The sequence below is a fragment of the Bombina bombina genome, chromosome 4 (genome assembly GCF_027579735.1).
Source record: "Bombina bombina isolate aBomBom1 chromosome 4, aBomBom1.pri, whole genome shotgun sequence".
Classification (NCBI taxonomy): domain Eukaryota; kingdom Metazoa; phylum Chordata; class Amphibia; order Anura; family Bombinatoridae; genus Bombina; species Bombina bombina.
In genome coordinates this window covers 773,613,688-773,637,136 of record NC_069502.1, presented here as the reverse complement: position 1 = coordinate 773,637,136, position 23,449 = coordinate 773,613,688, and the positions used below count along the sequence as shown (strand labels likewise).

Here is a 23,449-nt window from a genome sequence, read left to right as displayed (position 1 = left end):
CCTACACATCAGCATATGTAAATATGCTAAAAAAAATACCTTTTATTTTAGTACTGGCAGACTTTCTGCCAATACTTAAGATGGCGGGACAATTGTGGGGTGGGGGAGGGAAGAGCACTGTTCGGGAGGGATCAGGGGGTCTGATGTGTCAGGTGGGAGGCTGATCTCTACACTAAAGCTAAAATTAACCCTGAAAGCTCCCTACAAGCTACCTAATTAACCCCTTCACTGCTAGACATAATACACGTGTGATGCGCAGCGGCATTACGTGTCCTTCTAATTACCAAAAAGCAACGCCAAAGCCATATGTCTGCTATTTCTGAACAAAGGGGATCCCAGAGAAGCATTTACAACCATTTGTGCCATAATTGCACAAGCTGTTTGTAAATAATTTCAGTGAGAAAACTAAAGTTTGTGAAAAAGTGAACAATTTTTTTTTATTTGATCGCATTTGGCGGGTAAATGGTGGCATGAAATATACCAAAATGGGCCTAGATCAATACTTTGGGTTGTCTACTACATTACACTAAAGCTAAACTTAACCCTACAAGCTCCCTAATTAGCCCCTTCACTGCTGGGCATAATACATGTGTTTTGCGCAGTGGCATTTAGCGGCCTTCTAATTACCAAAAAGCAAACCGAAGCCATATATGTCTGCTATTTATGAACAAAGGGGATCCCAGAGAAGCTTTTTTTTATTTGATCGCATTTTCCGGTGAAATGGTGGCATTAAATATACCAAGATGGGCCTAGATCAATTCTTGGGGTTGTCTACTACACTAAACTAAAGCTAAATTTAACCCTAGAAGCTCCCTATATGCTCCCTAATTAACCCCTCCAGTGCTGGGCATAATACACGTGTGGTGCGCAGTGGCATTTAGCGGCCTTCTAATTACCAAAAAAAAAAATGCCAAAGCCATATATGTCTGCTATTTATGAACAAAGGGGATCCCAGAGAAGCATTTACAACCATTTGTGTCACAATTGCACAAGTTGTTTGCAAATAATATCAGTTAGAAGCCTAAAGTTTGTGAAAAAAATTGTGAAAAAGTGAACATTTTTTTTTTATTTGATCTCATTTGGCGGTTAAATGGTGGCATGAAATATACCAAAATGGGCCTAGATCAATACTTTGGGTTGTCTTCTAAAAAAAAATATATACATGTCAAGGGATATTCAGGGATTCCTGAAAGATATCAGTGTTCCAATGTAACTAGCGCTAATTTTGAAAAAAAGTGGTTTGGAAATAGCAAAGTGCTACTTGTATTTATGGCCCTATAACTTGCAAAAAAAAAGCAAAGAACATGTAAACATTGTATATTTCTAAACTCAGGACAAAATTTAGAAACTATTTATCATGTGTGTTTTTTGGTGGTTGTAGATGTGTAACAGATTTTGGGGGTCAAAGTTAGAAAAAGTGTTTTTCCATTTTTTCCTCATATTTTATATATTTTTTATAGTAAATTATAAGATATGATGAAAATAATAATATCTTGAGAAAGTCAATTTAATGGCGAGAAAAACAGTACATAATATGTGTGGGTACAGTAAATGAGTAAGAGGAAAATTACAGCTAAACACAAACACCACAAAAATGTAAAAATAGCCTTGGTCCCAAACGGACAGAAAATTGAAAAGTGCTGTGGTCGTTAAAGGGACACTGAACCCAATTTTATTCTTTCATGATTCAGATAGAGCATGACATTTTAAGCAACTTTCTAATTTACTCCTATTATCAAATTTTCTTCATTCTCTTGGTATCTTTTTTTTTGAAATGCAAGAATGTAAGTTTAGATGCCGGCCCATTTTTGGTGGACAACCTGGGTTGTTCTTGCTGATTGGTGGATAAATTAATCCACCAATAAAAAAGTGCTGTCCAGAGGCTGAACCAAAAAAAAAGTTTAGATGCCTTCTTTTTAAAAAAAAAAAAAAAGATGGCAAGAGAGCAAAGAAAAATTGATAATAGGAGTAAATTAGAAAGTTGCTTAAAATTGCATGCTCTATCTGAATTGCAAAAATAAAAAATTTGGGTTCAGTGTCCCTTTAATAGTAAAAGACCTGCATGCAAAATGTTTATTAAAAATATGCACCTCTTGCTTTTGTGTAATAATGCTTTAGAAAATTTGCAGCATTTTGAAAACCTAGGTTACAGATTTTGCTTTTTGCCCTCTAGGGAGTGTAATAGAGAGTACACATTTTACACAAAGCAGCTGGTGTTTTAATGTGCGTCTTCTGTAACATTTTAAAGGAAAACTAGATTTTTGTTTTTTTCCTCTCCATGGAGTGTGGTGCAAGCACATTCAAACAGCAAGTTTTTTTTTTTTACAGCATAATAAATATTAATTGTAAATTAAAGTTATTGTTTTATAATAAGCATAAATAGTTTATGTTGTGAGCTAGATCTATTTCATGTCTGTGAAACTAAAAGTCTCTCTCCCTCTTTTTAAGGTATTAATGTCTCAGCAATCTCTGGCTTCCTTGGAGTTCCAAAAGTTGCTCGTGCTTTCTGTAAGTTCTGAATATTTATTAGAATAATTGTTTTGTCATGTAATCTGAAATATTTGATTTAAGAAAACTAGCTAAAATAAATAAGGCTCCAGTCTTTTTTAAAGGGTAAGAAAATCTCTAATATTGAGAAACAGGGATCGGTACAGCGCCAGAGGCCAAGGGACAAATATACAAAACTGCCGATACGTTTAAAAATGTGGATTTATTACAATCAGATAAAATAATAAATTGTACAATAAGATAAAACCAAGTAAAGTAGTGGCAAAAGTTGCCAAACAAGTATTAAAACATATAAAACCATAGGACGGTAAGTGGATATAAAAAAACTATAAAATCAGAAATAACTTGGCATACATGTAATTAACGTAGAAGTCTAGGGTACATAAAAAGGTTGATAGCGCTGTCTGAGAATTCAATGGGTATAATGTGGTGGGTTCGTGGAGTGGGTTATGGATCCATATGTAGTGTACACTGTGGTGAAGTGTGGGAGGTGCGTGCAAAGTGGTGCAAAATTTTTGGTGCAAAAATTTTTTGAGAATAACCCTTTTAAGAGTAGACCTGGATGTGAATGCTTGAGAGCTACCAGAGAGCGAATACAGTGTAGCAAAATACAATGTAGCAAAATACAACGCAGTAAAAATGGTTACAGGTGGAATGTGAGAGAGTGCAACACAGTCAAAATAATAAAACTGGATGTAAAATCACACATAAAAAATACACATGAATAAATCAATTGGAAACTAGGACTCCGACATAAAAGCAAAGGATATCCAATCAAAAATAGTGAGAGGTCCTAAAAAAAACAACTAGGATGAAAATTGAAAGTCAAATAAATAGTCAATGAAAAATCCAAAAATTGATGCTCAACAAAGGAGGGATGGAGAACAAAGTCAGTGCAAAAATCAGTGAAAAAAGACAAAAAAGGCAGGCAAAAAAAGTTAATCCATTTGTTATCCAAATTGTGACCAATAGGTGATCCAAATATATCGCAGGGGTGATAAAAAATAAAAGTCTAATCACAACAAAAGCCAGGTGAAAAAAAGAATATAAAACAAAGTGTAATGGGTGAGACAAGATAAATTCCAGGGATCCCAATGAACTTTAGGCAATCAGCGGCTCAATATTGTCGTCCCTAGTAGATTCCTGCAACCCAAAATAACAACATAGCGTAATACAGTAAGAAATAGTGATAATCGAGTTGAAAAGATGCTTACCAAAGGGTCTACGCGTTTCGGTCCTCAAAAGACCTTTTTCAAGACTGAGTCTCAGTCTTAAAAAAGGTCTTTTGAGGACCGAAACGCGTAGACCCTTTGGTAAGCATCTTTTCAACTCGATTATCACTATTTCTTACTGTATTACGCTATGTTGTTATTTTGGGTTGCAGGAATCTACTAGGGACGACAATATTGAGCCGCTGATTGCCTAAAGTTCATTGGGATCCCTGGAATTTATCTTGTCTCACCCATTACACTTTGTTTTATATTCTTTTTTTCACCTGGCTTTTGTTGTGATTAGACTTTTATTTTTTATCACCCCTGCGATATATTTGGATCACCTATTGGTCACAATTTGGATAACAAATGGATTAACTTTTTTTGCCTGCCTTTTTTGTCTTTTTTCACTGATTTTTGCACTGACTTTGTTCTTCATCCCTCCTTTGTTGAGCATCAATTTTTGGATTTTTCATTGACTATTTATTTGACTTTCAATTTTCATCCTAGTTGTTTTTTTAGGACCTCTCACTATTTTTGATTGGATATCCTTTGCTTTTATGTCGGAGTCCTAGTTTCCAATTGATTTATTCATGTGTATTTTTTATGTGTGATTTTACATCCAGTTTTATTATTTTGACTGTGTTGCACTCTCTCACATTCCACCTGTAACCATTTTTACTGCGTTGTATTTTGCTACATTGTATTTTGCTACACTGTATTCGCTCTCTGGTAGCTCTCAAGCATTCACATCCAGGTCTACTCTTAAAAGGGTTATTCTCAAAAAAAATTTGCACCAAAAATTTTGCACCACTTTGCACGCACCTCCCACACTTCACCACAGTGTACACTACATATGGATCCATAACCCACTCCACGAACCCACCACATTATACCCATTGAATTCTCAGACAGCGCTATCAACCTTTTTATGTACCCTAGACTTCTACGTTAATTACATGTATGCCAAGTTATTTCTGATTTTATAGTTTTTTATATCCACTTACCGTCCTATGGTTTTATATGTTTTAATACTTGTTTGGCAACTTTTGCCACTACTTTACTTGGTTTTATCTTATTGTACAATTTATTATTTTATCTGATTGTAATAAATCCACATTTTTAAACGTATCGGCAGTTTTGTATATTTGTCCCTTGGCCTCTGGCGCTGTACCGATCCCTGTTTCTCAGTAATACTTTTTTCTGGGGGAGGTTAGACCCCATTTTTCGGTCACAGCTTAGGGCACTCTTAGCGCTGGAATACCACCACTATTATCTATAAAATCTCTAATATTGCAAGAGCAAAGTGTGTTTGTATTACTACCTCTAAACAGCTTCAGGTGCTGAGCTAAGAAAGTAGGTTAAGGGACAGTCTACGCCAGAATTTGTATTGCTTAAAAAGATAGATAATCCTTGTATTACCCATTCCCCATTTTTGCATAACCAACAAGGTTATATTAATATTCTTTTTACCTCTGTGATTACCTTGTATCTAAGCCTCTACAGACTGCCCTCTTATCTCAGTTTTTTTGACAGACTTGCATTTTAGCCAATCAGTGCTGACTTCAAGGGCTTAGAAATTAGCAAATGAGCCTTAGTTTAAAGCCAAACTAGGTTTATCTTTTAACTAAGAATACCAAGAGAACAATGCAAATTTAATGATTAAAGTAAATTGGAAAGTTGTTTAAAATTGCATTCTCTTTCTGAATTCTGAAAGTTTAATTTTGACTAGACTGTCCCTTTAACTGCTGATTGGTAAATATTTTGATGTACGTTAGCTTGATTGACAGGCAAGCAAGTAATTGTTTATGCACCAAGAAGCACTCATATAAACTGTGAAACTGGTACTGGGTGTGTATGTGGTATTGCATGGTTTTGATTTAGGAGTAAAAAGGAAAAAAAAAATCTTAACAAGCCAATAACGTTTTATTGCAAAGTGAGCAGCAATAGTATGGTGGGGCTGTAGATTTTTATATCCCTGTGGTATATTTGTAGGATTCGTGTTATTAGATTAGATGGCGATGACCAGATTTTTGAGACAACATATATATCCCAATCATCATATGTAAATTCTCTTAAAGTGAAAGTAAATCCTAGCGTTTTACAAACGCTATGATTTACTATTGAAACAAATAAAGGGCACTTTCATTCATGAAGTATCAGATACTTCATGTAGAAAGCTCCTTTATTTGATTCAACCAATCGCCGCTCTTATCTCCTACAGCAGCGCATCGCTAAAAAAAAAATTGCCTAAGAGGTGACATTTTCACCTCTTAGCCAATAGCCGTGCGGTAAATCTGGTTCCCATGGGCGCCAAGCCGGATTTACCGCACGGCTATTGGCTAAGAGGTGAAAACGTTACCTTTTAGCCAAAGAATGAAAGTGCCCTTTATTTGTTTCAATAGTAAATCCTAGCGTTTGTAAAACGCTAGGATTTACTTTCACTTTAAGTGTAAATTTAGATATGTCATAAAATTATAGACATGGCTTAAAATGGTTGTCTATTTCAACTGTCTATACAGTAAAAAAAATAAAGTTGCAATATATTTAAATTTCTATGTAAAGCAACATGAAACACAACATTTTTCTTTCATGATTCATATATGTCAAATTAATAAAGAAAAAAATCTAAACAAGCCTTTTTTTTTTTTTTTTTAAACCAAACATTTTATTGCAAAGTGAGCAGCAATAGTATGGTGGGGCTGTATATTTGTTTTTATCCCTGTGGTATTTGTAGGATTCTTTTTATTAGATTAGATAGTGATAGCCAGATTTTTGAGACAATAAATATATCCCAATCATCATATGTAAATTCTCTTAAAGGGACACTGTACTCAGATTTTTTCTTTTGTGATTCAGATAGAGCATGACATTTTAAGCAACTTTCTAATTTACTCCTATTATCAAATTTTCTTCATTCTCTTGGTATCTTTATTTGAAATGCAAGAAAGTAAGTTTAGATGCCGGCCCATTTTTGGTGATCAACTTGGGTTGTTCTTGCTGATTGGTGGATAAATTCATCCACCAATAAAAAAGTGCTGTCCAGAGTTCTGCATAAAAAAAAGCTTAGATGTCTTTTTAAAATAAAGATAACAAGAGAACGAAGAAAAATTGATAATAGGAATAAATTAGAAAGTGGCTTAAAATTGCATGCTCTATCTGAATCATGAAAGAAAACATTTGGGTTCAGTGTCCCTTTAACGTGATAGGCTACAGGGCCATAAGGTCTGGTCTGATGTTGGCTTGTGGCTGACAGGGGCTTCAATCTAGGGTTATAGTCAGGGGTCTGCATAGTCAGGGGTCTGATTTGAAATTGTATCCCTGAGTGTCACTTACACATGCTGCAGGGCCAGGGGTCTGATCTGAGAATTAATTATGCAACTGGCTGACATAGGTGATAGTCTGCAGGGCCAGGTGTCCAATTTCAGATTTTATTCTGTGTGTGCCTGACAAAGGCTTCAGGGACAGGGGTCTGATCTGAGATTTTATGTATGTGTGGGACCAACTGGGACTGCAGGAGTAAGGTTCTGATTTTATTTATTTTTTATTTTAATTCTGCAAAACTGAACAAAGTATTTTATAGTCGATAATAGCAGCCATCAGTGTCTTTTGCATCAACAACATTTTCTTCTCATTTACTTATTTAGTGACCAGGAATAGTGTTTACGTATCCTTGCTTGCTTTCTCAAATTAATAAAGAGTTCCTGTTTTGTATTTGGCTGGTTAACAAACACCGCGTAGATCATTCAGCTTTAGGTGAAGGTCTTTGCAATATTTAAAGCTGTAAAGCTCATTAGATTGTTATTTCCAGTGGCGGAAGGATATTGGCTGGCTTGTTAAATGACAAGCACTGTTAAACTCTGTAATACTACACTTCAGTAGCCATATGGCTGACATAAATAGTTTATAAAGAGACTGAAAGTGCACTATTTATGCATAACAATCTTGAGGCATTCTGGCTTGTGTATTGCTGCCCTTGTGTTGTGACAATATGTCAAATATATGTTTATTTTACCTCTGTAATAATAGTATGATTGCACAGTCATAGTTTTACATTGAGCATTCTGTGTTAGCGTTCAATTTGTAACGTGTGAAAACAGATGCAAATTTATTTGCTGACATTGTGAGATCTAGGTGGAATTTCCAGTTTCAACAAACAATATACATATGAAGCAAATCATACTAGAACATTCTCAGTGCAAAATAAAGAAAAAAGTGATAGTGATTTTTTTTGCGTTTGTCATGTCTGCTGTAAAATCGATGCAGAACATATATACCTGAAATTTTCCAGTCGTTGGATGCTGATTATGCCTAATGTTTATAAAAAGCAAATTTGTTTAGAAATCCTGCCTTCAAATTGGAGTGATTTTAGTTATCGTGCACTCTGGTTTAGTCCTGAAAAAAAAAAATCTTTAAAGGAACACTCAAATCAAAATTAAACTTTCATGATTCAGATAGAACATGCAATTTTAAACAACTTTCCATTGAATTTCCATTAAAGGGATAGTAAACACCAACAATGTTATTGTTTAAAAAGATAGATAATCCCTTTTAGTTTTGCATAGCCAACACAGTTATAGAAATATACTTTTTACCTCTGGAATTACCTTGTATCTAAACTTCTGTTGACTGCCTCCTTATCTAAGCTCTTTAAACAGACTTGCATTTCAGGCAATTAGTGCTGACTCTTAAATAACTTCTCGTGACTTGTGAGTGAGCACAGTGTTATCTATATGAAACACATGAACTAACGCCCTCTAGCTGGGAAAAACTGTCAAATGCATTCAGATGAGAGGTGGTCTTCAAGGGCTTAGAAATTAGCATATGATCGTACCTAGGTTTAGCTTTCAACTAAGAATAAAGGAAAAAAGGAATACATGCATAAACAAATCTCCTCTAGGGGCACTCTGCCAACAATAAACCTATAAGAAAAAACAAATAAACTAAAACAAATAATATGTGCAAATAAAAAGTCAGCAGATAATCCTGGTGAAGAAAGAGGCAGCTCTGTGTCAATGATCTGGGAGGAGAAAACAGAGGTGCCAAAATGGCCTAGCACCATCACAACAGATAATGATATAGGGATAAAAGGAACCACCATAGCCCAGTACAGTTTGAAAAGATAAACTGTGATGTTATAAGTCACACTTACATCATCCAAAGCACCCCCAGGTGCAATACAAACAGGCTGGAGCTTCTCAGCCGCCCAGCAGACTGATCTCCGGTGAACAACAGGTTACACTCCAATCCTCAAAGAATGTAAAAACAAGGTCCAAGAAGCAGCAAGTGTATTTTATATTGGTCACTAGGGACACTAAACCCACAGTTTTCTTTCATGATTCAGATAGATCATGCAATTTTAAGCAACTTTCTCCAACATAGGTGTGTCCGGTCCACGGCGTCATCCTTACTTGTGGGATATTCTCTTCCCCAACAGGAAATGGCAAAGAGCCCAGCAAAGCTGGTCACATGATCCCTCCTAGGCTCCGCCTACCCCAGTCATTCTCTTTGCCGTTGTACAGGCAACATCTCCACGGAGATGGCTTAGAGTTTTTTAGTGTTTAACTGTAGTTTTTATTATTCAATCAAGAGTTTGTTATTTTGAAATAGTGCTGGTATGTACTATTTACTCAGAAACAGAAAAGAGATGAAGATTTCTGTTTGTATGAGGAAAATGATTTTAGCAACCGTCACTAAAATCCATGGCTGTTCCACACAGGACTGTTGAGAGCAATTAACTTCAGTTGGGGGAACAGTGAGCAGTCTCTTGCTGCTTGAGGTATGACACATTCTAACAAGACGATGTAATGCTGGAAGCTGTCATTTTCCCTCTGGGATCCGGTAAGCCATGTTTATTACGATTGTAAATAAGGGCTTCAAAAAGGGCTTATTAAGACTGTAGACTTTTTTTGGGCTAAATCGATTGATTATTAACACATATTTAGCCTTGAGGAATCATTTTATCTGGGTATTTTGATATAATAATATCGGCAGGCACTGTTTTAGACACCTTATTCTTTAGGGGCTTTCCCAAAGCATAGGCAGAGCCTCATTTTCGCGCCGGTGTTGCGCACTTGTTTTTGAGAGGCATGGCATGCAGTCGCATGTGAGAGGAGCTCTGATACTTAGAAAAGACTTTCTGAAGGCGTCATTTGGTATCGTATTCCCCTTGGGGCTTGGTTGGGTCTCAGCAAAGCAGATACCAGGGACTGTAAAGGGGTTAAAGTTCAAAACGGCTCCGGTTCCGTTATTTTAAGGGTTAAAGCTTCCAAATTTGGTGTGCAATACTTTTAAGGCTTTAAGACACTGTGGTGAAAATTTGGTAAATTTTGAACAATTTCTTCATGTTTTTTCGCATTTGCAGTAATAAAGTGTGTTCAGTTTAAAATTTAAAGTGACAGTAACGGTTTTATTTTAAAACGTTTTTTGTACTTGTTATCAAGTTTATGCCTGTTTAACATGTCTGAACTACCAGATAGACTGTGTTCTGAATGTGGGGAAGCCAGAATTCCTATTCATTTAAATAAATGTGATTTATGTGACAATGACAATGATGCCCAAGATGATTCCTCAAGTGAGGGGAGTAAGCATGGTACTGCATCATTCCCTCCTTCGTCTACACGAGTCTTGCCCACTCAGGAGGCCCCTAGTACATCTAGCGCGCCAATACTCCTTACTATGCAACAATTAACGGCTGTAATGGATAATTCTGTCAAAAACATTTTAGCCAAAATGAACACTTATCAGCGTAAGCGCGACTGCTCTGTTTTAGATACTGAAGAGCATGACGACGCTGATATTAATATTTCTGAAGGGCCCCTAACTCAGTCTGATGGGGCCAGGGAGGTTTTGTCTGAGGGAGAAATTACTGATTCAGGGAACATTTCTCAACAAGCTGAACCTGATGTGATTGCATTTAAATTTAAGTTGGAACATCTCCGCATTCTGCTTAAGGAGGTATTATCCACTCTGGATGATTGTGACAAGTTGATCATCCCAGAGAAACTATGTAAAATGGACAAGTTCCTAGAGGTGCCGGGGCTCCCAGAAGCTTTTCCTATACCCAAGCGGGTGGCGGACATTGTTAATAAAGAATGGGAAAGGCCCGGTATTCCTTTCGTCCCTCCCCCCATATTTAAAAAATTGTTTCCTATGGTCGACCCCAGAAAGGACTTATGGCAGACAGTCCCCAAGGTCGAGGGAGCGGTTTCCACTTTAAACAAACGCACCACTATACCCATAGAGGATAGTTGTGCTTTCAAAGATCCTATGGATAAAAATTAGAAGGTTTGCTTAAAAAGATGTTTGTTCAGCAGGGTTACCTTCTACAACCAATTTCATGCATTGTCCCTGTCGCTACAGCCGCATGTTTCTGGTTCGATGAGCTGATAAAGGCGGTTGACAGTGATTCTCCTTATGAGGAGATTAAGGACAGAATCAATGCTCTCAAATTGGCTAATTCTTTCACCCTAGACGCCACTTTGCAATTGGCTAGGTTAGCGGCTAAGAATTCTGGGTTTGCTATTGTGGCGCGCAGAGCGCTTTGGTTGAAATCTTGGTCGGCTGATGCGTCTTCCAAGAACAAGCTACTTAACATTCCTTTCAAGGGGAAAACGCTGTTTGGCCCTGACTTGAAAGAGATTATCTCGGATATCACTGGGGGTAAGGGCCACGCCCTTCCTCAGGATCGGCCTTTCAAGGCAAAAAATAAACCTAATTTTCGTCCCTTTCGTAGAAACGGACCAGCCCAAAGTGCTACGTCCTCTAAGCAAGAGGGTAATACTTCTCAAGCCAAGCCAGCTTGGAGACCAATGCAAGGCTGGAACAAGGGAAAGCAGGCCAAGAAACCTGCCACTGCTACCAAGACAGCATGAAATGTTGGCCCCCGATCCGGGACCGGATCTGGTGGGGGGCAGACTCTCTCTCTTCGCTCAGGCTTGGGCAAGAGATGTTCTGGATCCTTGGGCGCTAGAAATAGTCTCCCAAGGTTATCTTCTGGAATTCAAGGGACTTCCCCCAAGGGGGAGGTTCCACAGGTCTCAGTTGTCTTCAGACCACATAAAAAGACAGGCATTCTTACATTGTGTAGAAGACCTGTTAAAAATGGGAGTGATTCATCCCGTTCCATTAAGAGAACAAGGGATGGGGTTCTACTCCAATCTGTTTATAGTTCCCAAAAAAGAGGGAACGTTCAGACCAATCTTAGATCTCAAGATCTTAAACAAGTTTCTCAAGGTTCCATCGTTCAAGATGGAAACCATTCGAACTATTCTTCCTTCCATCCAGGAAGGTCAATTCATGACCACGGTGGATTTAAAGGATGCGTATCTACATATTCCTATCCACAAGGAACATCATCGGTTCCTGAGGTTCGCATTCCTGGACAAACATTACCAGTTCGTGGCGCTTCCTTTCGGATTAGCCACTGCTCCAAGGATTTTCACAAAGGTACTAGGGTCCCTTCTAGCTGTGCTAAGACCAAGGGGCATTGCTGTAGTACCTTACTTGGACGACATTCTGATTCAAGCGTCGTCCCTTCCTCAAGCAAAGGCTCACACGGACATTGTCCTGGCCTTTCTCAGATCTCACGGATGGAAAGTGAACGTGGAAAAGAGTTCTCTATCTCCGTCAACAAGGGTTCCCTTCTTGGGAACAATAATAGACTCCTTAGAAATGAGGATTTTTCTGACAGAGGCCAGAAAAACAAAACTTCTAGACTCTTGTCGGATACTCCATTCCGTTCCTCTTCCTTCCATAGCTCAGTGCATGGAAGTGATCGGGTTGATGGTAGCGGCAATGGACATAGTTCCTTTTGCACGCATTCATCTAAGACCATTACAACTGTGCATGCTCAGTCAGTGGAATGGGGACTATACAGACTTGTCTCCGAAGATACAAGTAAATCAGAGGACCAGAGACTCACTCCGTTGGTGGCTGTCCCTGGACAACCTGTCACGAGGGATGACATTCCGCAGACCAGAGTGGGTCATTGTCACGACCGACGCCAGTCTGATGGGCTGGGGCGCGGTCTGGGGATCCCAGAAAGCTCAGGGTCTTTGGTCTCGGGAAGAATCTCTTCTACCGATAAATATTCTGGAACTGAGAGCGATATTCAATGCTCTCAAGGCTTGGCCTCAGCTAGCGAGGGCCAAGTTCATACGGTTTCAATCAGACAACATGACAACTGTTGCGTACATCAACCATCAGGGGGGAACAAGGAGTTCCCTGGCGATGGAAGAAGTGACCAAAATCATTCTATGGGCGGAGTCTCACTCCTGCCACCTGTCTGCTATCCACATCCCAGGAGTGGAAAATTGGGAAGCGGATTTTCTGAGTCGTCAGACATTGCATCCGGGGGAGTGGGAACTCCATCCGGAAATCTTTGCCCAAGTCACTCAGCTGTGGGGCATTCCAGACATGGATCTGATGGCCTCTCGTCAGAACTTCAAAGTTCCTTGCTACGGGTCCAGATCCAGGGATCCCAAGGCGGCTCTAGTGGATGCACTAGTAGCACCTTGGACCTTCAAACTAGCTTATGTGTTCCCGCCGTTTCCTCTCATCCCCAGGCTGGTAGCCAGGATCAATCAGGAGAGGGCGTCGGTGATCTTGATAGCTCCTGCGTGGCCACGCAGGACTTGGTACGCAGATCTGGTGAATATGTCATCGGCTCCTCCTTGGAAGCTACCTTTGAGACGAGACCTTCTTGTTCAGGGTCCGTTCGAACATCCGAATCTGGTTTCACTCCAGCTGACTGCTTGGAGATTGAACGCTTGATCTTATCGAAGCGAGGATTCTCAGATTCTGTTATCGATACTCTTGTTCAGGCCAGAAAGCCTGTAACTAGAAAGATTTACCACAAAATTTGGAAAAAATATATCTGTTGGTGTGAATCTAAAGGATTCCCTTGGGACAAGGTTAAGATTCCTAGGATTCTATCCTTCCTTCAAGAAGGATTGGAAAAAGGATTATCTGCAAGTTCCCTGAAGGGACAGATTTCTGCCTTGTCTGTGTTACTTCACAAAAAGCTGGCCGCTGTGCCAGATGTTCAAGCCTTTGTTCAGGCTCTGGTTAGAATTAAGCCTGTTTACAAACCTTTGACTCCTCCTTGGAGTCTCAATTTAGTTCTTTCAGTTCTTCAGGGGGTTCCGTTTGAACCCTTGCATTCCGTTGATATTAAGTTATTATCTTGGAAAGTTTTGTTTTTAGTTGCAATTTCTTCTGCTAGAAGAGTTTCAGAATTATCTGCTCTGCAGTGTTCTCCTCCTTATCTGGTGTTCCATGCAGATAAGGTGGTTTTACGTACTAAACCTGGTTTTCTTCCAAAAGTTGTTTCTAACAAAAACATTAACCAGGAGATTATCGTACCTTCTCTGTGTCCGAAACCAGTTTCAAAGAAGGAACGTTTGTTGCACAATTTGGATGTTGTTCGCGCTCTAAAATTCTATTTAGATGCTACAAAGGATTTTAGACAAACATCTTCCTTGTTTGTTGTTTATTCTGGTAAAAGGAGAGGTCAAAAAGCAACTTCTACCTCTCTCTCTTTTTGGATTAAAAGCATCATCAGATTGGCTTACGAGACTGCCGGACGGCAGCCTCCCGAAAGAATCACAGCTCATTCCACTAGGGCTGTGGCTTCCACATGGGCCTTCAAGAACGAGGCTTCTGTTGATCAGATATGTAGGGCAGCGACTTGGTCTTCACTGCACACTTTTACCAAATTTTACAAGTTTGATACTTTTGCTTCTTCTGAGGCTATTTTTGGGAGAAAGGTTTTGCAAGCCGTGGTGCCTTCCATTTAGGTGACCTGATTTGCTCCCTCCCTTCATCCGTGTCCTAAAGCTTTGGTATTGGTTCCCACAAGTAAGGATGACGCCGTGGACCGGACACACCTATGTTGGAGAAAACAGAATTTATGTTTACCTGATAAATTACTTTCTCCAACGGTGTGTCCGGTCCACGGCCCGCCCTGGTTTTTTTTTAATCAGGTCTGATAATTTATTTTCTTTAACTACAGTCACCACGGTACCATATGGTTTCTCCTATGCAAATATTCCTATTTAAAGTCGGTCGAATGACTGGGGTAGGCGGAGCCTAGGAGGGATCATGTGACCAGCTTTGCTGGGCTCTTTGCCATTTCCTGTTGGGGAAGAGAATATCCCACAAGTAAGGATGACGCCGTGGACCGGACACACCGTTGGAGAAAGTAATTTATCAGGTAAACATAAATTCTGTTTTCTAATTTACTCCTATTAAATATTTTCTTTGTTCTCTTGCGATCGTTATTTGAAAAAGAAGGCATCTAAGCTAAAAAACTAGAAAAATTTTGGTCCAATACCCTGGACAGCACTTGATTATTGGTGGCTGACCAATCAGCAATAACAACCCAAAAATGGTCCGACTTCTAAACTTACATTCTTGATTTTCAAATAAAGATTTAATCCACAGACAAAATGGCCACTGTCATAATAATAATACAGTAGTATAAAATGCATTGTTTTGCTGTTGTTCTCTGATAAAGCCATTAAAGGATGTATATGTAACAACCTTGAGAAGTTAGCAGGTGCATTTCAAGTTTTTAGAACTGGAAAATCTTTCAATTATCAAAGCTAAATTACATGAAAAGGGTGCAAAATAAATAATGGAAATTATATTGCAAAATTGTTTAATTATGCATAGATAAAGTTTTTTATTTCAAAATCTCAAGGTGTTTAATGTCCCTTTTAAGGTTTTATTTAAGTACCATTTCAACTAATATTATTTTGTGTTGATGTCTACTATTAAAGTAAAATAAACTAATTGACAGGATTGTAGAAACATTGTGAGAAAAACACATTATAATTATTTGAACCTATATTATTTTTATAGGCATCCAATTGTTTCTTTCTGTTATGGGCCTATAGCCTAATTAATGACAAGCAAGAATATTTATATGTCAGAACTCAAAAAAGTCTATGCATATTGCAGTATATTACATTAAAGGGACACAAAACTCCAGTTTTTTCTTTCATGATTCAGTTAGAGAATACAATTTTAAACAACATTCCAATTTACTTCTATTATTTAATTTGCTTAATTCTTCAGATATCCTTGGTTGAAGAAATAGCAATGCACATGGATGAGCCAATCACACGAGGCATCTATGTTCAGCCACTAATCAGTAGCTACTGAGCCTATTTTAGATATGCTTTTCAACAAAGAATATGAAGAGTACAAAGCTAAGTTGTTTTTAAAAAAAAAATTGCATGCTTTTTCTAAATCACAAAATAAAAATAACTTGGTTTTATTTCTCTTTAACTTACTGTGTATGCTGAACATCTTTGACACTAAAGATGTGTGAATGATATCAAACTGTTACATTTGTTATCAACCATTTGTTTAGGAAGAACTGTCAGTTCCACAAGGAACAATATTATATTTTTGTACTTGGCTTGGATCTCAGTGCTCACCTCCCTCTAGTTGGACCTTAAAATATTGCTTGTTTTGGTGCAGCTGTTTCATAACAACTAAAAAAAAACTTCCATATTAAAGGGATACTAAACCCAATTTTTTTTCTTTAATGATTCAGGTAGAGCGTGCAATTCAATCTGGGTAGAATAATCAGCTGTTATTTGGTAAAAAAGTGTCAGTCATAGCTCCAATATACACTTTAAAAATGGACAATATAATTAAAGGGACACTAAACCCAATTTCTTTCTTTCACGATTCAGATAGATAGAGCATGCAATTTTTGACAACTTTCTAATTTACTCCTGTTATCAATTTTTCTTTGTTCTCTTGCTATCTTTATTTAAGAAGCAGGAATGTAAAGCTTAGGATCCAGCCCATTTTTTGTTCAGAACATGGGTTACGCTTGCTTATTGGTAGCCACCAAAAAGCATGCGCTATCCAGGGTGCTGAACCTAAAATGGGCTGGATCCTAAGCTTTACATGCCTGCTTCTTAAATAAAGATAGCAAGCTTTACATTTCTGCTTTTTAAATAAAGACATCAAGAGAATGAATTGATAATAGGAGTAGATTAGAAAGTTGTTAAAATTGCATGCTCTATCTGAATCGTGAAAGAAAGAAATTGGGTTTAGTGTCCCTTTAATTTAATTGTCCATTTTTAAAGTGTATATTGGATCTATGACTGACAAATTTTACCAAATAACAGCTGATTATTCTACCCAGATTTTATTTTGTTTTTTAAAGGGATATTAAAAAGTGTTCATTTTGGTAAAAACATATATGTTAAATCAAAGAGAGTATAAAAAGAAAAGGATTGTGTAAAACACAGCAAATAACTTACTTGTTTTCTTGCTAAATTAGCTTTAATAAATTATCAGTGTAGCCTCTGCCCCTGTGTGATAAGAGCAGAGGATTTTCATAACCTAAGTTTTCTTCTGTCAGTTGTGGGCATGAGCAAATCTGACTCCCTATTATTTAGTCTATTCATTAGCCTAGAAGTGTTATGACATCAGGCAAAGATAAACCTTCCTGCAAAACCTCCTCCACCTTGTAGGGCTGTGACAGCAGAAATGTAGTGTAAAAATAAATTAGACAGTTTAAATAGATAAATCATATATATTGCAATTAATTATATTAGGTATAAACAACTGCTTAGTGCTTTTTTTATTACAACAATGAAACAGACTGTTTAACATCCCTTTAAATACTAGTTTCAGTATATATCATGTTGTACGACTAAACCCTGTACAGTACTAAGTGAACGTACTGTTCACATACTTCTGACGATGTAAGGAAATTTTGCTCTGCAGATGAAAGCATGTAAATCGGATTACGCAAAACTGGGCACATCATATCACAACCAGCATTTTGTAATGTAATTAGCCAAACAGGAAGCTGCATTGAGGAAGAAAACACAAATACAACCAGTTTAGCAAGCATATTGTTTAAAAAAAAAAAAGAGAGATGGAAGAATGGTTTGGGGCATATATATGGGGCGTGTGTTATACACAATGAGACAGCATTTTGTCTCTTGGCTGAATGTTGTTTGTGGTGTTAGATTTCTGCTTTTCTGTTAAAGGGACATAAAAGTAAAAAAAAAAAAAAAAAAAAAAATTCTCTAATGTGTTAGAATATTTAATTATCTAAGTATTGCTTGTGTATAACTGTGTTTAGCCCCTGCAAAGTTAAAGGGATACAAAACCCAATTTTTTTCTTTCTTTCAGGATTCAGATGCAACTTTCTAATTTACTCATATTATTAATTTTTCTTCATTCTCTTGCTATCTTTATTTAAAAAGCAGGAATGTAAACCTAAAGAGCTGGCCCATTTTAGGTTCAGCACCCTGAATAGTGCTTGCTTATTGGTGGCTGCATTTAGCAAACCAATAAGCAAGCATAAACCCAGGTTCTGAACCAAAAATTGCCCGGCTCCTTAGCTTTACATTCCTGCTTTTTAAATAAAGATGGCAAGAGAACAAAGAAAATTGATAATTGGAGTAAATTAGAAAGTTGCTTAAAATCGCATGCTCTATCTGAATTATGACAGACAAAATGTGGGTTTAGTATCCCTTTAAAGGGACACTGAACCCAAATTTTTTCTTTCGTGATTTAGATAGAGCATGCAATTTTAAGCAACTTTCTAATTTACTCCTATTATCAATTTTTCTTTGTTCTTTTGCTATCTTATTTGAAAAAGAAGGCATCTAAGCTTTTTTTATTGGTTCACGACTCTGGACAGCACATTTTGATTGGTGGATGAATTTATCCACCAATCAGCAAGGACAACCCAGGTTGTTCACCAAAAATGGGCCGGCATCTAAACTTACATTCTTGCATTTCAAGTAAAGATACCAAGAGAATAAAGAAAATTTGATAATAGGAGTAAATTAGAAAGTTGCTTAACATTTCATGCTCTATCTGAATCACAAAAGAAAAAAAATGGGTTCAGTGTCCCTTTAATGTTGTCTTCAGAGCAGCAGTGCACTACTGGGACCTAACTGAACACATCTGGTGAGAACCAATGAATGACATGAGGCATATGTGTGTGTCATAGGATTGCCAGGTGTCATACCCAAATATACTGGACAATATGTGGGTGACTGTACATGGTTGGTAGGTGGGGGTCATACAATAGCCCTCTCAAAAGGTCTTCCTTTGACCAGAACCATGTCAACTTTCTTACAACTAAGCAGTCATTTTATCCTCTGTGACATACAAATCAATGTGTTATCCTATTTGTCTGTAAGTAACACACGTACACAATAGTGATTTGACCCCCATGACAGCCAAAAGTACACACAGAGCAGTTATTTAACACCCCAAGTCAGCCAGTAACATAAAAGTGTTTTATTTAACCCTCATTGGCTGCAAGTAACATATAGTAGAGGATGCAGTGTGTAACATTTTGCATTGCATAGAAGCATAACAGGACTTTTAAATTCAGGTGATACTCAGGGGACATTTTTGAGACACCTTGCAACCCTAGTGTTTCATTACATTTTAAAGAACATGTTAATGCAGCAGAATGCTGTAATAGTCTAGAAAAGTAGTGGCCATATTAAAGGGATATGAAACCCAAACATTTTCTTTTGTGATTCAGACAGAGGATACCATTTAAAAAAAAAAGTTTCCAGTTTATTTCTGTTATCAAATTTGCTTCGTTCCTATGGTATTCTGTGTTGAAGAGATACCTAGGTAGGCATCTGGAGCACTACATGGTAGGAAATAGTGCTGCCCTCTAGTGCTCTGGCAAATGGATAACATTCTTGCAAGACTCCTGTCATATAGTGCTGCAGAAATGAGCCGGCTCCTAAGCTTACGTCCCTGCTTTTCAAACAAAAGATACCAAGAGAACAAATAAAAAATAATAATAGAAGTACATTAGAAAGTTGTTTAAAATTGCATGCTCTGTCTAAATCACGAAAGAAAAAAATTGGGTTTCATAGCCTTTTAATGTGCATATCGGAATATTAGAAGTTAGAGCTGCATGTAGATTAATATCTACTAAGCATACAAATGTTCTTTAAAATGTGCAGTGGAACAGGGCTAGATTGAGGTAGATTTAGGTTGCAGGGAACCTCTCTTTCTGCTGTTCTATTTTGTTTGCCCACCCACAAGTCCCCAAAGCTTACTTTTTCCTAGGGCTACTGTTTTGTACACTTGCTTTATTCTGCTTTTTCCATTGGCAGCAAACATGAGTGCAGAGGGTTTTGTGGCCCATGGGCCCCTTAGCTGGCTACCTGCGCTAGAGCATTTTGTTACTGCAAGGAGTTAAACATGGACATCACATGGCTGGTGATTGGCAAAAACACACACATGCTGCTTCTGCATGGTGGAGGTTGGTGACATTACCCATAGTGCAGTTTGCTATTGTATTATTATTGGCCTGTGTGCTGTTTAAACTCTAACACTGATCTGGGATGGTACAATTGTTAGCAGGAGGATCACATCAATATTTGTTACATTTTTAACGACAGAGCCCAGATAACTTCCCATGGGGCTAATGGAAAGATGATAATAATAATGATAATAAAGCTTAAAGAGTTATGAAATTTAAATCTTTTCTTTCATAATTTAAATAGAGCAGCAATTTTAAACAACTTTCTAATTTACTTCTATTATCAAATTCTCTTTGTTATATTTGTATCTTTTGTTGAATAGCAGGGATGTACAGTATGCTTAGGAACCGGACCATTTCTGGAGCACTACATGTCAGCTGTTTTGCAAGAATGTTATTAATTTGCCAGAGCACTAGAGGGCAGCACTGTTTCCTACCATGTAGTGCCCCAGATGCCTACCTAGGTATGTCTTCAACACAGAATATCATGGGAACAAAGCAAATGTGATAATAGAACTAAATTGGAGACTTTTTCAAATGGTATTCTCTGTCTGAATCACAAAAAGACATTTTTGGGTTTCATATCCCTTTAAAGGAACATGAAACATATATTTTTTTCTTTCATGATTCAGATAAAGCATAGTAGGTTAAAGTGACGGTCTACACCTTAGTCATCTTATACTATTACCTTATGTTTATTTTAAAATTAATATTGTTTCTGGCCAGTTTGAAATGGCTGCCGAGTTCAGCCCCCTGAGCTGTAGACTGTCCCTTAAACAACTTTCCATTTACTTATATTATCAAATTTGCTTCATTCTCTTGGTATCCTTTGCTTAAGGAGCAGCAATATACTACTGGGAGCTAGCTAAACATATCTAGTCAGCCAATGACAACAATCAAGTAGTTTGTTCCCAGTAGTGAAGGATATGTGAATTTTCTTTTTAACAAAGGATACCAAGAGAATAAAGTACATAATAGAAGTGTTTTTAAAACTGTCTTAAAAGGGCATGCTATATCTAAATAATGCAAGTTTAATTTTACTTTCCTATCCCTTTAATAAATCATGGGCCTTCACAAGTGTTTTTCGGTCCTGTATTTTCATTCTTATTGCATTCTATCCTTATCTAAATGCTGTAAAGATAAGATGAGGGACGAAAGGAGGAGTGTGTGTTCCTGTGTTTGCTGAATACAAAGTAGGTATTATACTGTTTCCAGAGAAAACCAGATTCATAAGGGATTAAATGCCCTATTGTCCTCCTTTTCTGAAAAACCTACCAACCTCTTAAAATCTTAAAGGGACACTAAAGTCAAAATTAAAGGGACAGTTTACCCCAAAAATGTCTCCCCTTTAAATTGTTCCCTATGATCTAGTTTACCTGATGGAATGTATTACATTGTTTACAAGTAGCTCCTTTACCCCTATTTTGGCGTTTGAAATAGCTGATTTAGCCTGTGGTATCCCAACCTATACTGAAAGTTTCTATACTGGTATCTAAGCTATTGAATAGCCTAAGTAAACAAAGCCAGCAGGAGAAATTACACTCTGTTTAGTGCAGGGTAGTTTAAGCAATAAAATGTTAATTTTCCATTGTTCTCTGTAAGTATTGAGTATTGGTTTACAAACAGATATAAGATAAGGAAGCAACTGTGTGTACATAAGTGATAACATAATGAGATCTGCTATTATCTGGAAGCTCAACACATTGTAGTAGGCTGTGGTTTAAAAACCACAAAACCAGCTAATTCATATACACAAATAAACCTGAAAATGCATTTTCTCATACATTTTATACTCTGCGACTGGTATAGCAATTCATTGAAAAGACATTAATGGAAAAACAATTTTACAGTGTACTGTCCCTTTAAAGTTTTATGCAATTAAAAAAAAAAACTTACCAATATATTTCTATTATCAAAACATGCACAATATGTTTATATGCACACTGAGGCTCCAGCTCCTACTGAGCATGTGCAAACTTGCATAGTATTTGCTTTTTGTGATTGGCTGATGGTTGTGACAAGATTATTATTTTTTATTTGTATGTTTGTCAATTACTCAATTCTACTGTATTTATTGGTCCTCAATAAAAACACATAAACTAAGATGGGAGGTTAAAGACTTGTGTGTCATATTTAAAAACAGCATGCTTAACTTTTCAATTTAACAGCAATAGGGACCCACTTAGATATTCCCTTCAAAGATGGTTGCAGGCCCAGGCAGCCAACATAAAACAGAGCCTGCCTAAGATGCTAAAAGGCAGCCTGCCACATACCAAAGGAGGAGCACCCCATGGCTCATACCTAGGGACATCACCCCTGCTGCAATGTTCATCACTCAAGAGGTAGTGTCTCTTTAAATGTATTGCATCTGCTTCAGCACACACCGGAGCTCTGTTCCTGCTCAGCTATGTGCTCTAAGACAATGAAGAGGATATTTAGCTCTTTTGGAAGATATCCCCAGGACAGCTCTACTGAACCCTCCCCTCATGTGACACAATTTCAAAACTGATGGCTGTCATATGCTTGCAAGGATCAGAAGGGAGTCCTTCACAAGCCTTAGGCTTATCATGGATATCCCTCAGGAGTGACCTCTTCTAACTTGGTACCCTGTAAAAACCAGGAGTACATTGGATTAAGAATCCCCTCTTCTGAGGATAATTCAGAAACCCAGGACCCCCCTCTGAGCAAGTAGCAGAAGAAGTGTCATTTATTTTCATGTTGGAACACACATGCTCTCTTGTGGGAAGTTTTAATAGTCTTGGAGGCTGAAGATCCTCTAACTATAGATAAACAAACAAACAAACAAAAATAAGAAGGTTACATTCTTTAAGGCAGCTCTGAAAAAGACATCTACCTTCTCTGTACCTGATTCAATGTATGACCTTATCACCAAGGAATGGAACAAACTAAGTATTCCTTATGTTCCCTACGCCAATTTCAAGAACTTGTTTCCTTTATCTCTGTGAAAATGTGGAGGTATGGCAAACTATTCTAAAGGTGGAGGGTGCTATCTCCACTCTGGCCAGGCAGACTACCATTTTTTTAGAAGAGAGCACCTCATTTAAGGATGTACTGGACAGAAAGTTTGAAAGCCTTCACAGACAATCCTTCCAGCTGGCAGGCTAAATGTTTTGTCCAGCTGTCAGAGTAGCATGGATTGCTGTAGCTACTGCAGTCTGATGTGACAATATTTCTGACCTTATTTCTCATGAAGCTTCACTTAAAGAAATTCTGAATTGTTAGAGGTTGGTCAAGACTGCAAACTGTTTCATTTGTGATGCAGTAGTGGGAATGACTTGCATTAATAGGAAAATGCTGCTATTACGGCTCAAGTCATAGTCTGCTGATATGGTATCTAAAAGCAGACATCTTTACCTTCCTTTCCAGGGAAAGACGCCACCCAGTCCACGTGGAAGCCTGGTTCCTGTTTGTCTAAGTCCAAATAGGC

At 37.6% G+C, this 23,449-nt stretch overlaps 1 protein-coding gene across 13 annotated transcripts in view; it reads left to right on the top strand.

The window, feature by feature from the left end:
- The window catches only part of SIPA1L2 (signal induced proliferation associated 1 like 2), a 730,143-nt gene that overhangs the window by 145,468 nt on the left and 561,226 nt on the right, over positions 1-23,449 (top strand). For all 13 annotated transcript variants that reach the window (XM_053711127.1, XM_053711126.1, XM_053711122.1 and 10 more), the window contains exon 2: positions 2,449-2,508. The gene's annotated coding sequence lies outside the window, so the exon portion shown is untranslated. The remainder of the gene's footprint in view (positions 1-2,448; positions 2,509-23,449) is intronic.